This window comes from Eurosta solidaginis, chromosome X (genome assembly GCF_040869045.1).
Source record: "Eurosta solidaginis isolate ZX-2024a chromosome X, ASM4086904v1, whole genome shotgun sequence".
NCBI lineage: Eukaryota > Metazoa > Arthropoda > Insecta > Diptera > Tephritidae > Eurosta > Eurosta solidaginis.
The window spans coordinates 43,725,309-43,741,589 of NC_090324.1; positions in this window are offsets into that span (position 1 = coordinate 43,725,309).

The window sequence follows — 16,281 nt, forward strand, 5'->3', positions numbered from 1 at the left end:
ACACAGGATACTAATACTTTATTCGAATTATCTGAGATTTCAGCAATAATAAACTCCGTATCATTGTTTTTTGATTCCAATAGGGTTCTAATTTTAAGGAAAGTCTTGCAATAGATGGCAACGCCTTCTCCCTTTTTGATGTTCGATCAACGCGCGTAAGTCTATAGTTAGGGATAGTATAGTAGAAATCGGATGTGTCATTAGGAAACAAGGTTTCTGAAACACAAAAGACGACCACATTCGACTTAGCAAAGACATCAATAACATAATCCAGTTTCTCTCTATTTAAGCTACGAACGTTGAAATACACAATGTTAAATCCATTAGATTGCTTGCATAAAATGTCAATTACTATTTTGTGATATTCGTTTATGCTGAAGGCAGATTTCCTACAGGGATTTAAGTCCATGAATCGGAGAAGGGACAAATACAAGCGGTGCGAAATACATAACAAACAACAGCACAGAAAGAAATGCAAGAGATCACAACAAATAAAATTATGCAAGGAAAGAATGAAGACTAAGAAGAAACCATAATAGTAAACATTTGAATATTGTAGATTGCAGCACAGAATCAAAGAGATAGAAAAAAGTAGTCTTAAGAGAGTAAGATATAAACAGAAAAGGCAAAAACATATCTTTAATAAACCAAAACTTTCATTCGCAAATTATACTAAGTATGTTATTATTTACGAACTCATATCCCAATAACAGCATTCACCTCAGCTATGCTGCTTAACAATTGCGCCTGTTCACCTGCTTTATGCCGAACAAAAACTTTGGCTCGAATAGAGAACGCCGACGCTGTTTCTGCCGTCTAAGCACGGAGGCATGTGTCGTCACCGCTCGCAGTTTTTTGGTAAACTTTCATGCAAAAACAGTTATCCATAAACCGGAAAATCGACATCAGAGAGCGTAAGCGATCTCTTTTTTGACTTGCAGAACACAGCGATAGATTTAAGAAGTTGATTGCGGTCAGGCACAGAAAACAATTTCACAACGATGGGTGAATTTTGTGTTTTCGATTGTTTATTACCCCCTCCCTTTCGCAGTCGAAACACATCACCTAGTGGTGGTGCTTTTTGCTCAGCCGCACAGCAAATTTTCTAGAAAAGCTCAGGTAAACACTCATTTGCAGTTTGGGGAATGCCAGTAATAATTAAGTCAGATGCTACTACTTGCTGAACACTAATTTCAAGAGCATTGAGCTGGGGCCTGAGCTTCGAGAAGTTCATTACGCAGCATTAGAACATCAGGGCACGCGTTATCAAACTGCAGTCACTCTCCTCTCATTTGACGTGAAAGACATTTTCAGGTTAGCCGTTTCAGCAGGCAACTCACCGAAATTTTTCATAATGCGCTCTTCAGTCTTCCCCTTTAAAGCTGTCAACTCTTTAACTATAGACTCTCTCAGCTCTTCCAATTCCTTCTTGAGCACATTCGATGACGGTGTGAGTGGAGTTTTAGGGGGAGATGTATGTCCCTCTTGCTGATTTTTTTCGTGACATTGCTGTTGGTTTCATAAATTATTTTTTGTATTCAAAGTTTATTCGACAATTGGCTGGAGCGGGTGCCACAACACAAGACAGGTAATTGGTACAAACAAATTAACACAAGAAAACATTTCGAGACACACGCGCACACCGACAACATAAACGATGTGGACAATAATTGGGGCATTTCTGAGGAAAACATACAATCATTTGAGAGCGCTTAAAAAACCCGTCCTACTCAGTTTACATTAGTTAAAAAAAAGTGAAGTGAAGTGAATTTTGGTAATTTGAATATATTTTAAGATTCTAAAAAAATAAGATTTTTCTATATTTAGGATATTTCCTTCATAACAAACACGATTTAAAATGTTGCAAATATATATGTTAGATTGCTAAACCCGCCTTGTCGAGCTGGTGGTCGTATGACAAAGAGGAACTACTCAAGATCTTATTTAATTTTAATTTATTTTTAACTTACTTACTTAATTTTTAATTGGGCGTCCAACAAGGAGCGCCAGTCGCTCCTTCGCTCCGCCCAATCGGCGCCAGTTGGCCACACCAAGGGATTTTAAATCGTTTTACACCTGGTCCTTCCAACGGAGTGGGGCCGCCCTCTACTTCTGCTTCCATAGGCGGGTTCCGGATAGAAACACTTTATTTGCCGGAGCATCATCTTTCATTCGCATAACATGGCCTAGCCAGCGCAGCCGCTGCGTTTTAATTCGCTGGATTATGTGGATCTCTGCGTATAGCTCGTACAGCTCATCATTAAATCTTCTTCGGTACTCGCCATCGCCAACGCCGATTTATAAATACAATATAATTACCATAAAATTAAATTCGAGTTTAAAATTAAAAATAAAACGATTTTCTTATAATTCAGATTAATGTTAAAACTACATTTAATGACCTATCTTGTTTTGTTGATTTTCCGACAGGGTGGATATTTAATGTATATTGGAACGATTTTCCGTCATCCTTTGTCAAATTTGGTTTTGAGACAAACCGGTTTCGGCGTTGTGCCATCATCAGCGTTGATTTTCGTTCTGATCTGTTGTCGTCGTTTGTCCTGTATTTATAGTTCGTAGGTACATGAGCAGGTGTTGTCAAAATTGATGCTTGGGTATATTTAGTTATGTGTATGTGCTACGTGTTCATTCAGAACCGAGGGTGGTTTACGAATCGATTTGGGTGGCTGACTGGGGTAGGTAAAAATCCGTAATTTTAGTGGTTTGACCTTCTTTGTGGGTTTGTTGTTTTGGTGTGTTAATTGTTTTGTGTTTATTTGTTGTTGTGTGTTTGTCTGTTGTACCTGTGTGATTAATTTTTTTCTTTTAAACAAGTTTTAAAGGCTCGAATATTGTGTCAGAAATTGTGTTTATCTGTTGGTTTATTATTCTACCGTCGAATGTTTTCTGTTTGTAGATTTCCATGTTTTCGAGTACGTTGAGACGTCGGCCTTTTGCTTTTATGTGAAGAACCCCTTACGGTTTTATTGATGTTTGCTGGGGAACATTCATTCTCGACCATGTGATTCGCGAAGTTAGACTCGAGTATAATGTTTGGATTCCGTATTTTTTTGTTGTAATCTCTAATATGTTCTCTGAACCACGTTCTTATTTGCCACGCCGTGGCTGGTAAACGGATCTTCTGATTTAGTGTTAGTTCTTAGTTTTCGCCCTAGATTGTTCGATGTTTTGAATTCTGTGTTAATGTTGTATTTTTTAAAGAAGATTGCCAATTTATATGTTGCTTTTCCAATATATGTCATAGTCGTCCAGCTATTATTTTCCTTTTCATTATTTCTTTTCGGTTCTCCATTTGTTCTTCTTAGCTTATCTACTAGTGCTTTTTTATAACCGTTGTTTGCAGCGATATTATATATGACCTCAAGTTCTCTTTATATGCCTCTTGTGTAAGAGGTGTTCTTTCAAGTCTATGTACCAAGTGCCTAAATTCTGCATTTTTCTGCTGTTGGGGGTGATTTGAGGTATTATTTATTATTGTGTCGGTGGCCGTTGGCTTTCTATACATGTCATAGTTTCCATATCAATATTTATCGTGTGCAGAATCGAACTGACTATAAACTAGATCTGAGTGCGTTATGTTTGGGACTATCAGCTGATTAGCTAGCTTTTTTCTTGTCTCTAAGGGAGTAAACGAGGCAGACATTCTTAATCTAGGTAAAACCGAATAAACATTACTCACGACTTTATTACAGTTCAACTTAGAATATATCACAAAACCCAAATTACTAATTTTGGCAGTAAACGAAAGGACATTATTGCCAACTAACAATTTAGTAATATCTTCAACGTACATAACACTGTTACTAATGGCCAAAACAAAGGACTTTTGAGTATTTCGTCAGAGACAATTTCGAAATTGCAGACAAATCACTGTTAATTTTAAAACACAAATCCTCGACGAGACCAACACGGCTAGACAAATATAATTGAAAGTCATCGGCATAAGCATGGATATTTCCATACTGGCAAACAGAGGACACATCATTGACAAAAATACTAAACAGGAGAGGGCCTAGTACAGAGCCTTGTGGTACACCCGAGGAAATAGTACATGGTTTTGATGCAGAGCCTTTGCATAACACTTTCTGGAGCCTTCCCGCCAAATAACTGACCATAAGCTTTACAGAACTGTCAGAGAATCCAAAATAGGACTCAAGCATTTTGCATAGAAGACTATGGCTGACTGAGTTAAATGCCTTAGAAAAATCAAGGAGAAACAGGAGAGTAAGGTCACTATTATCAAATTTTTTTCTTATATCGTCAAGTATTTTTAGTATTGCAGTAGAGCAAATATGTTTGGATCTAAATGATTGGACTGGGATTAAAAGATGGTGATCTGGGACATATGTTGAAATTTGAGCTGCCATCAAGGTCCCACACACTAAGCTCGACTGCATTATTTATTTTGGCGACGGGAATAATCAAGGCCTTTTTTATCCATTGAAAAACATGACGTTGTGAAGCAGTGGTTAATTATATGTGTGAGAGTTCCTAAAACATATGGCAGCACTAGTTTCACGAACTTCAAACATATTCCATCTTCACCAATACCCAAAAAATAAAACAAACATTAAGGTGTGACAAAAACGGAAAAAATTAATTTTATTAAGAACAAAGTTTGTGCAAAGAAATCAAAAAAAAAAAAGGTGAAAAAGGAAAAGTTTTTCGAAAAAAAAAAGTTTGAGAAAAAGGAGAAATACATTTTTAAAAAAAAAATCGATTTTACAAAACAAAACAAGTTTATAAAAAAAAAAATACATATCAGGCAAAACTAAGTTTGTACAAAGAAAAGATATAAGATACAAAAAAGAAAAAAGAAGTTGGGTGGAAACAGGAAAAAAATTTTTTAAGCTAAAGGAAAAAAATATACATGTGAAAAAAAATAATTATTTGAAAAAAAGGAATTGTTTAGAGACAAAAACCAAGAAGAAAAATACAATTTTTTTTTTTTTAAATAAAATAAAAGTTGGAAAACATTACAACAAAGGCACGCAAACTCAAAGAATATACAACAACATTAACTACACAACATAAAGGAGGTACAACATTACAACATAACATATCAACGAGGAGAACATTACAACAAAAGCTAAAGGACAACATAAAACCAACAAAAAATGTCAGAGTGAGTACACCGTTTACCCAATATATTCCCATATATATTCCCTCCGTCTAAAGTACGGACCCAAGTTCTGTAAATCCCCAAATTTATATACCCCTCCGATCTAAAGATCCGGACCATGGGTATATAACCCACATCAAAAGCCTAAACGGCAAAATTTTCATTTGCTTACTCACTGTTACCAACAGGTACAGTCCCTTCAAAAAACACATATATTTTTCAACAAATAAATTTGCATTCCCGTACCAACGGAAAATCTATTGCCCGGTTCTATATACCCAATAAGTTCGTTGCGCTAAATACCTACTTAATTATAAAAGTATATACGTATATATGTAATATATGTATATACACACTTAGTTCGGTAATCTTCCACGAGCTATATATATTTGTCCAGCGTTCCCAATTTACCCATATATACATATATTACATAAAATATATTTTATAAAAAACCCATAGCAACGAACTTTGCCAAATTTTTTTCACTTTTCTCAAAGTTTATTTTACCGGTGCACTCAATATTAATTTTGCATACAAACCTACAATTATATGCACCCATAATACTCACACGCACTTGTATATCTTTTTGCATAAGCCAAAAACCCACCCTCAACAAAGTAATTGCATGACCATATGTAACTACATAATAGAAGGAAGCAACAAAAAAGATCATCGATCACATATTGCCATACATTTACTTTGTTAATACAGATCAAGTTCATTGGCACAGCAAACAAAAGGTTGTTGGTACACCACAGTTTGTCGGCAAATATATTTCACCCATATATATAAATACATACATACGTACTATATACCCATATTACTTGTGCTCAGACGCGCTGAGACAAGTACATATAACAAAGCAAAAAGCCGGTACACGTTAGGCCGGTCTCAAAAAATAAAAAATAAAATCCCAGTGAACACAAGTATTATAATATTTATATTATTATATACCCACATTACTTGTACTCAGAAGCGCTGAGACAAGCCCGTATAAAGAAACAAGCGTACATTAGGCTGTTTCAAAAAAAAAAAAATTTGTTTTCCTTTTGACAAAACATTTTTTCGATTTTCACAGCTTAATAAAAGCTCCCATTTCTTGGTAAATTACATTAAATTATAACGCCAAAAACAAACGAAACCCAAAAATTGACCACTGCAGACCAACGCCTGCAGGAATTTATATATGACGGCAACCAAGTAGAAGTTTACTGCTCAAGATGGTCACCCTCCCAAGCTACCGATTTATCAGAGTGTATGCTTAAGGTCAAATTAGAAGACCTAGATAAAATATGGGCAAAGGTGCTAGAGTCCCATCGAGATGTAAGTTTCTCTGATAATTATACAGATGTCAGCGGCTCCGTTGAGCAAAAATTTGCTAAATGCATGGAAACGTACCAAACATGCAAATCGGAAATTTTAGAAGCCTTACAGTTTTTTAATACTGCTAGCACCAACCAACAACAAATACCCGCCCACCCAATGAACAATTCAGACGCAAACGGTTTTTATTTAAAAGTACCACCATGCGACACCAAAGTATTTCATGGTGGATACGAAGTCTGGCCATCTTTTAGAGATATGTTCGCGGCAGTCTATAAAAACCACCCTAAATTAACACCCGCTCAAAAATTATACCACCTGCGCCTGAAAATGAAAAGTCAAGCAAGACTTATTTTAAAGCAATACCCACTGAGCGATGATAATTTCGAGCTTGCCTGGGAAGCGCTCAGATCTAGGTACTAGAACAAAAGGATACTCGTCGACAACCAACTGAAGACGCTGTTCAACCTACCCACAATATTCGCAGAAAACGGAGGACAAATACAGAAAATGCAGACAACAATCAACAATTGCATGTCAACTTTAAACACCCAAGGAATCCCGACAACGGACTGGGACCCGATCCTCGTTTATCTGTGCTCATCAAAGCTGCCCAGTGAAAGCCTTTCACTATGGGAACAATCCCTCAGCTCCCGGAAGGAGCTGCCCGCATGGGAGGACATGAATAAATTCCTCACCAGTAGATACGAGGTAGTAGAAAGACTAAGTACCTATAGACCAGGCAAGGCGAAAGCCCAATTTTCGAGTTTTACGCCACGAACGGTGAATCAAAACTCGACCCAACCCAATAATAATAAAACCCATTCTTATCACACCGTGTTCAATAAAACGGCTTCGTGTAGATTATGCAACCAATACCACGCAGTCAAATCTTGCGTCAGGTTTAGGAATTTATCGGTATCAGACCGAATCAAATTTGTGAGAGAAAATAGTTACTGCGAAAACTGTTTATCAACGTCACACCCCAAGAACGAATGTAAAAGTAGTTTCACGTGTGTTTATTGCCAAAAGCGTCATCATTCGCTACTGCATTTGCAGCCCAAACCCCAACAATCACAACCAAACACCAGAGCTCAAAATGTCCAAGCCGGCACCCCTAGGAGAACGGACGATGAGCGATCCTCAACATCGAAAACCGCCGCAAGAGCCACCTCCTCCCTACAGTCTCAAGACAAAAACCCGGTTTCTTCACTCTTCTCGAGTAATCATGGAACCACCCTACTACCCACAGCAATAGTATCTGTCTACTTTGCTGGCGAATTTCATAAAATTCCTGCCCTAATAGACCAAGGTTCACAAAAAACCTTTGTATCATCCCGTATACAAAAGGTTCTTGGTCTACCCACAAAAGAGTCTCTCCACCAGATATCTGGAATGGGTGGAACGGTTGTGAAAAATGCCAATAAAGTCTGCCAGATAACATTCTGTTCAGCAGACTTAACCCAAATGATAGACGCACAAGCAATAATTTTGCCGAAACTAACTAAGTTCTTGCCCACAGTCAGAGTTTCAAGCATCGATCTCGAAGAACTGTCCCATTTACCGTTAGCCGATCCACAGTATTCGATACCATTGAAAATCGATGTGGTAATCGGCAGCGATATCACCCCGCAAATCCTCACCGAAGGGCTCCTACGAAATGTGAGTGGAACATTACTTGCCCAAAACACAATATTCGGATGGATATTAAGCGGCCCTGTAGCTGAAAAGGTATCAACCTTCAGCACTCATGTCACGGAATGCACCGATGACCCCATCAATCAGCTTTTGAGACAATTTTGGGAACAGGAAGAAGTTCACCAAACCCAACAACGTTCAGCAGATGATGAATACTGCGAAGCCCTCTACCGGAAAACCACAATTCGTTAGGAAGATGGACGCTACAGAGTCAAACTACCCTTCAAATCGGAATTTCCAGCCAATCTGGCACTCGGTCATTCAAGACCCGCAGCACAACAGCAGTACATCAGCATCGAACGCACGCTCGAAAGAAAACCCGAATTAAGAGACAAATATTTTAAAGTCTTTAATGAATATTTAACCATGGATCACATGGAACCCGCCTCCCAACAAGAGATAATTAGAGATGGTAAATATCTATCGTTTTATCTACCCCATCATGCTGTCATAAAACCCGACAGCAAAACCACAAAAGTGCGAGTCGTCTTCAACGCATTAAAAATCTCGCATTCTGGCAACTCGTTGAACGACGTCCTTCATACAGGCCCCATTTTACAAAATGACTTAATGCTCGTCATACTTAAATGGCGACTTTATAAGTTTGTTTTTAAGGGCGATATTGACAAAATGTATCGCCAAATACTCATCCATGCAGAAGATAAAGATATTCATCGAATCGTTTTTCGAAAACACCCAACTCTGCCGATAGAAAATTTTCGACTAAAAACAGTTACCTTTGGTGTAAATTGCGCGCCAAAAATGGAATTCAATTTATGAGAATTTACCTCATATCAGAGACATTAAAATCCCTAGGTGGGTACAGTATTCCCCCGATAAACTAATCCAGCTGCATGGATTTTCAGATGCTTCAGAGAAAGCATTTTGTGCCTGTATATATTTACGAGTACAAACGCATGAAAATAGTTTTTCATCCCATTTGCTAGCTGCTAAAAGCAAAGTAGCACCCCTCCAAACCGTGAGTCTTCCACGGTTGGAACTCTGTGGAGCAGTTTTACTCTCCAAGTTAGTGAAACAGCTGCGAAGTGAGCTGAATCTACCCCAAAACGAACTCATTCTCTGGTGCGATTCTTCCATCGTTAGAAAAACCACCCCATACCTGGAAAACGTATGTCGCTAACAGAACCTCTGAAATTCTTAAGAACGTCGACAACGCCACTTGGAGGCACGTTTCCAGTAAGGATAACGCGGATTTGGGCACTCGAGGCTGCAAGCCTCAGGATTTAGTCCAATGTCCGCTATGGTGGGAAGGACCTAATTGGCTAATCAATCCATCAACTTCGTGGCCAAAGGATACACCTCACCACCCAACTCCACCCGAACAACGACATGTGGACGTATTCCACACCCTGCAGGAAGAAAATATAGACATACTCGACCGGTTTTCGTCGTTTTCTCGAACGCTTAGAGTCGTGGCCTATATGTTGCGGTTTATCAAGAAAGCAAGGAAACTGAAAGTTCCAGTCACGCTCAACCTCACCCACGCCGAAGTGAATGATGCCAAAATCAAAATCATCATTCAAACTCAACGGAATCATTACGGAGACACGATAGAGCTGCTTCAAACGTCAGGACCCTTACCCAAAAAGAACACCCTTCTGACATTAAACCCCATGCTAGATGACTCAGGAATTATGCGAGTTTCTGGAAGATTAGCATATGCCACCTATAGCTTTAATGAGCGGCACCCAATTATCATACCCGAAAACTCTCGATTTTGTTCGCTTCTGTTAGACTTCCTCCATTCGAACCTGCTGCACGCCGACAAACAGCTGATGATCCGAATGGTACAGCAACAGTACTACATTCCACGTTTGAAGCAAAGGGTCAAAAAGCTCGTCGTCCACTGCAAAACCTGCACCATCTATAAACAGCAGATGAAAACGCAGATAATGGCAGCCTTGCCACCCGAGAGGTCAACAAATTCTCTACCCTTTCATACAACAGGAGTCGACTTTGCTGGACCATTTATGGTAAAAACTTCTCCCCTTCGCAGAGCTTCGTATGTGAAAGCTTACGTTTGTGTGTTCGTCTGTTTTTCCACAAAGGCTGTTCATTTAGAAGTGTGTTCTGACCTCACAACCAACGCCTTCAACGCAGCCTTTGCCCGATTCACTGGCCGCCGTGGCCTACCCCATAAGATATTTTCTGACAACGGAAAGACGTTCGTCGGCGCACAACGCGTATTTCAAAGATAATTCACCACATTTCTCAAGGAAGTCGCTACAGACGTCGCAGAAAAATATGCAACTCACGGATTCTCATGGAAATTCATCCCACCATACGCTCCACACATGGGTGGTCTATGGGAAGCGGCCGTAAAAAGTTTCAAGATACACTTCACGAAGGTAGCAGGAAACCAGAAGTTTTCCTTCGAAGAGCTCACCACCATCTTAGTACGCATAGAGGCTGTCCTCAACTCAAGACCGCTCTCTCCTATGTCCGAAGATCCAATGGATCCCCTAGTCCTAACCCCAGGGCATTTCCTACGAGGCGCGCCACTCTTGTCGTTACCGGAGCCAACTGCAGAGCATCTCACCTTGGTCAACAAATGGCAGAAACTGAAAGTGCTTCACCACCAATTCAGCACACGATGGAAGAGCGAGTATCTCAAGGAGCTGCATAAGCGGTACAAATGGAAATGCCCTCAACGCAATATTCAAGTTGGAGATTTAGTCGTGGTAAAGGATGATTTACTACCCCCGAATGAATGGCGTTTGGGACGGGTAATCACTTTACACCCTGGATCGGATAACAATGTTCGAGTTGTGGAACTCAAAACCCAAAATGGACTAATAACCCGTAATATTGCCAAACTGTGCGTGCTACCAACTGCCTAGTAGTGCCAACCCTACCTCTGGTGTCCTCTCCTTCATGCCCCTAGCAATCTGGAAAGAGATCCAAGCTACCCACACCAACGTATTTTTCTAACCCATATTTCTGAAAAATACGTATTTTTTTTTCTTGTCTTTACAGGACCCGCAGATGTACGGACATGCCAAACTGTTGGCTATGTAGTCAGCGACACGCGCTAAGGCAGTGCCGGGCGTTCCTCGCGATGAAGCCGGTGGAGCGATACGAGTGCGCGAGAAACCACCGGTACTGCATCAACTGTCTGGTAGTGTCGCACAGCACCGGGGCATGTGACTCACAATCCAGCTGCAAATGCTCCCGCGGCCATCACACGCTCCTACACCGAGCTCGACGCACGCCCACCAACCAGCGTCGCACTGACAGCGGCCCACAGCGCGCAACAACAGCCCAACATCGCCAACGGGCAATTCAAAGCCGGTCGGCTAGACAGCGCGACGACAAACTTCGCAAATTAGTAGCCGAGGCACGAGCAGCCTTAGATAGGGTGCGGCCAAGCGCAGGCAGTGCAGCTCAACTGTGGCTTGCCAACCACCACCGCTCTCACTGTCATCTTCTTAGTTTAGTTAAAACTACCCGCCATCACGCACCGCGCAAGTCCGACCGTTCGCTCAACAATCGGAGTTTTTTCGCCCGCCATCGCACAAGCTGTTTTTTATTTTAAATAATAATTACATTCACATATTTTAAAGTTTGAAGTGTGAATAAAGTGCATTTATTAACATAGAACCGTGTTTCCTCTTTTCCATAAAGATAGTGCTGTGTTAGTGCTAATTTTATACATCTTTCTTTTTTAAACACAACTTTCACAATTTTCAAGTCCTACCACCTCTAATCTATTCCTTATTATTATTTTTTTTAACAACCGTTTTCCAAAGTCCGTCAGTATTATCCAAGAATCAGCGTAGAATGCCAATGGCCTACAATTCTTACATAGTGCTGTTAGTCCATCTTGTGTTAGTGTGTTGGAAAATACAAACAACAATAACTACGTGTCTGGTACAGCTGCGCTTTCGTCTTTGGCGTTGTCTTTTACATCTTCTGTTTACCCTATACCTACAATGTTATCAGCTATTTTTTGCAGCGTCAACGGCACTTCGTCATCCGTACTGTCAAATGGTGTGACTGTGCAAAATACATGTTCTTTAACAGATGTTACTAAGGATCATGCAATGTCTGCTAATAATGCTATCGTAAGCAACTTACCTTCTGCCGATGGGCTGTTATTGCTTCGACTGGTGGTCAACCGTTTGCTTCTGTTCTTGCTAACAGTGCTAACAGAATGCATTGGCTTCTTCAGCTGACGATGTTTATAATCGTAACAATGCTACTTATACTTCTACGAATCCTGTTAAATCAAATGCTGCTGATACTGATAATGCTAAAGCGCCAAAATCTACAAAGAAACGCACACTTAAGGAAAAACGTGTTGGGATTGCTGTTAACCCTGATGAGTTAAATAGTGGTGGGAATCCTAATATGCAATCAAGTACATCGTCGGGATCGGACATTCAACCTAGCTCGCCTAATGACAATAATAATAATAACAATAACAAGAATGCCAATAACAACAACAATGTCGGTAACAACATCAATAATGTTAATAGCAATCATAGGCGCTCACGCAGGCGCGCGATTGGCTCTTGTGTGTCTACTGAACTTGGGGTAGCTGCTCGTTTCAGATGGTTTCATCTTTCTTCTTTTTTACCCTCGGTCAAACATGAGGATATTATTGAGTATGTGATTAAACATACTAATCTAAATAAGCATCAACTGCAGTGTTTCAAGCTTGCTAAGGAGTCGGAGTCGATTAACCGTAAATATGTAAATTTTAAACTTGGTGTAGATGAATTGTACTTTGATAAAGTTCTGAAGCCTGAGTTGTGGTCAGTCAATGTGACGATCTGCCACTTCCGTTTTTTTCAAAAGGACGCAAAACTACAACAGCGTACTTAGGTCATAGTGTCAATCACATGCCATGCAAATATATCAATATCTTTTTTCAAAATGTTTCTGGCCTTAGAAGCAAGACCGAAAATGTGCGCCTATTTAGTTCTTTATTGGAGTATGATGTATTTGTCATCATTGAGACTTGGCTGAATAGTAATTTCTTAGATGCTGAATTTTTTGATCCTAAACTTTATCATGTTTTCCGTAAGGATAGAGATGCAACAAAGACTGGCCTAAATAGAGGAGGTGGTGTGCTGATTGCCGCCCGGGTCGGTCTCCAGGCCTCGCTTATTTCTTTAGCTGTTAGTGACACGCTTCTTGATCAACTTTGTGTGCGGATTCATGGCTCTTTGGGTCAACTGCTCATTTGTGCTTCATACATTCCGCCGTCCAGCCCAGAAAGTATTTATAAGCCTCATGTAAATAATATCTTAAATCTTAAGCAAAGTTTAGGAGAAACGCAGCTATGTGTACTGGGGGATTTTAATTTAAGTAATGTTAGCTGGATCTCTCTTGAAAACAATCTCTATTTAACTCCTACTAATATTAACAGCTCTTATGAATCGTATCTTATCTCAAATTAATAGTTTCCATAATTCTTTACATCGCACTCTTGATTTCATTTTTGTAACTAACAATATTAGTTTTGTTAAGCTTTTGTTAAAGCTTGAAATTCAGTTCTTTGAGTATTTCTGTATTCCTACATCAAATATGAAAACATCGTTCAATTTTCGAAGATGTGATTTTAATCGTTTAAATTCTACTTTACGTGGAGTTGATTGGGATGATATGCTTGGCGAAGCTGGAAAGTCTTTCAATGTATTTAAAAATGAAATTCATAACATTTGCGAAAAAATATGCCGGTATATAAAAAGAAAATTTATAAATCTCCCTGGTACAATAGTGAGCTCAATATCTAAAAAATTTGAGAAACAAGTTCTTTAAAAATATAAGTTTACTAATCAGCGTCGATTTTATGATTTGTTAATTGTTTATAAGAAAAAATTTAACAATCTTAATAAGTCTTTATATGCTAAGTACGTCAGAAATTTTGAGGTGAACATCAAAAGCAATCCGAAGAACTTTTGGAATTACATAAACTCCATGAAGAGCGTATCTAGCATACCCAAATTTCTATGATACAATAATATTATTGCCAACTCTGTTAATGAGGCTGCTAATCTCTTTGCTGACTTCTTCTCGGCAAACTTTATCACAGATAATGATTTAACTGTGGAAGATACAGATAACATACACAAGTTAATTAAGTCTCCCTCCGCTAATAATTTTGGTTCACTTACTCTCACTGAGGCAGACATGAGGGTATAATAAAACTTAAAAATTCCTCCAGAATTGATGTTGACAATCTTTGAGTTATTCTACAGAAAAATTTTCTTTCGCTAGTACGACCGTTAATGATTATATTCAATAAAACATTGGCATCGGGTATTTTTATTGAGGACTGGAAACAAGCATCCGTCACTCCAAATTTTAAGTCTGGCAACAAAAGTAACTGTTCTAATTACAGGCCTATTTCCAAATTGTCTAAAACTTCGAAGCTTTTTAAATGTGCTGTCAATGACAAGCTTTACTTTAGTATTAAGCACCTGATTTGCGCGAATCAACATGGGTTTGCCCCGGCCAGATCCACATTAACGAACATCGCTGTCTTTTCTGAGGATTACTACGCTACATTTAGGCGGGGTTTTCAGGTTGATACAATATACTTAGACTTCTCCAAGGCATTCGATGAAATTTCTCATACAATTTTAATTTCGAAATTAGCTTGTTATGGGTTCCAATCTACGTTCCTACAGTGGATTAAATCTTACCTGCACAACAGAAGTAATGTTGTATATATCTATAGAACACCGTCAGTTTATTCGAAACAATTTTGGGCCACCTCTGGAGTGCCCCAGGGCAGTATTCTGGCCCTTTACTATTTATCTTGTTCATTAATGACATTAGCTCTTGCTTCTCATCTACCAAATTTCTGTTTTATGCTGATCATCTCAAGATCTGTTCTGAGATCAGTTGTTATAATGATGTCGTTGTTCTTCAGTCTGAGATTAATAAGCTTTATATCTGGTGTGTTAAGGACCGTCTTTTCCTTAATATAAGTAAGTGCCACACTGTGACGTATGGTAAACTTCTGAGGCCACTTCATACCTCCTATCATATTGCAGAAACTTTTCTTCGAACGACTCTTGAAGTTAAAGGCTTGGGGGTATACTTCGACTCAAAGTTTAATTTTAACACTCACGTCAGCTTCACAATTTGTAAGGCGCTTTCAATGTTTGCTTTTGTCAGACGCCATTTCGCAAACTTCTCTGACCCCTACACACTCAAAGTTTTATATACGTCCTTTGTGCGGTCCAAACTTGAGTATGCAGCTTTCATTTGGCGGCCTTACCACGCAGTTCACATCAACCGCCTGGAGCGGGTTCAAAAAATCTTTATGCGCTTCGCGCTTATTTCATTACGATTCTGTGAACCGATCCCGTCCTATGAGTCTAGATGCCAACTAATATCCTTACTATCCCTAAACAATCGCAGAATTCTTTTGGCCTCGTTGTTCATTTTCGATCTTTTCACGGGCACTTCGCGTTGCTTCTTGAAAGATTATGATTAAATACTCCCTGTAGAAACCTCCGCCACTTTGAAATCTTTTCCATAGGGCTGAGTAGAACTGTTTATAACTCAAAATCGCCTAATAACAGAGCCCTATCACATATTAATTGCTTCTCAAGTGTTTTGGATATTGATTTCTCCGACTCAAAATACGCTTTTCAACCTAAACTAAAAAATTTCTTAATCTGTAATAATATAAATTCTTTTTGCTAGTGTTTTCCATACCTTAATATATGCTGGTTTGTGTAATTTAGTCACAAGTGTCTGTACTAAACATTTGTTACTAGAATAAGTAAATAAATAAATATAAACACCTTTCATTTGATACCCATATCGTACAAAGAAATTCTAGAGTCACCCCTGGTCCACTTTTATGGCGATATCTCGAAAAGGCGTCCACCTATAGAACTAAGGCCCACTCCCTTTTAAAATACTCACTAACACCTTTTATTTGATACCCATATCGTACAAACAAATTCTAGAGTCACCCTTGGTTCACCTTTATGGCGATATCTTGAAAAGGCGTCCACCTAAGCCCACGCCCTTTTAAAATACTCATTAACACCTTTCATTTGATACCCATATCGTATAAACAAATTCTAGAGTCAGCCCTTGTCCACCTTTTATGGCGATATCCCTAAATA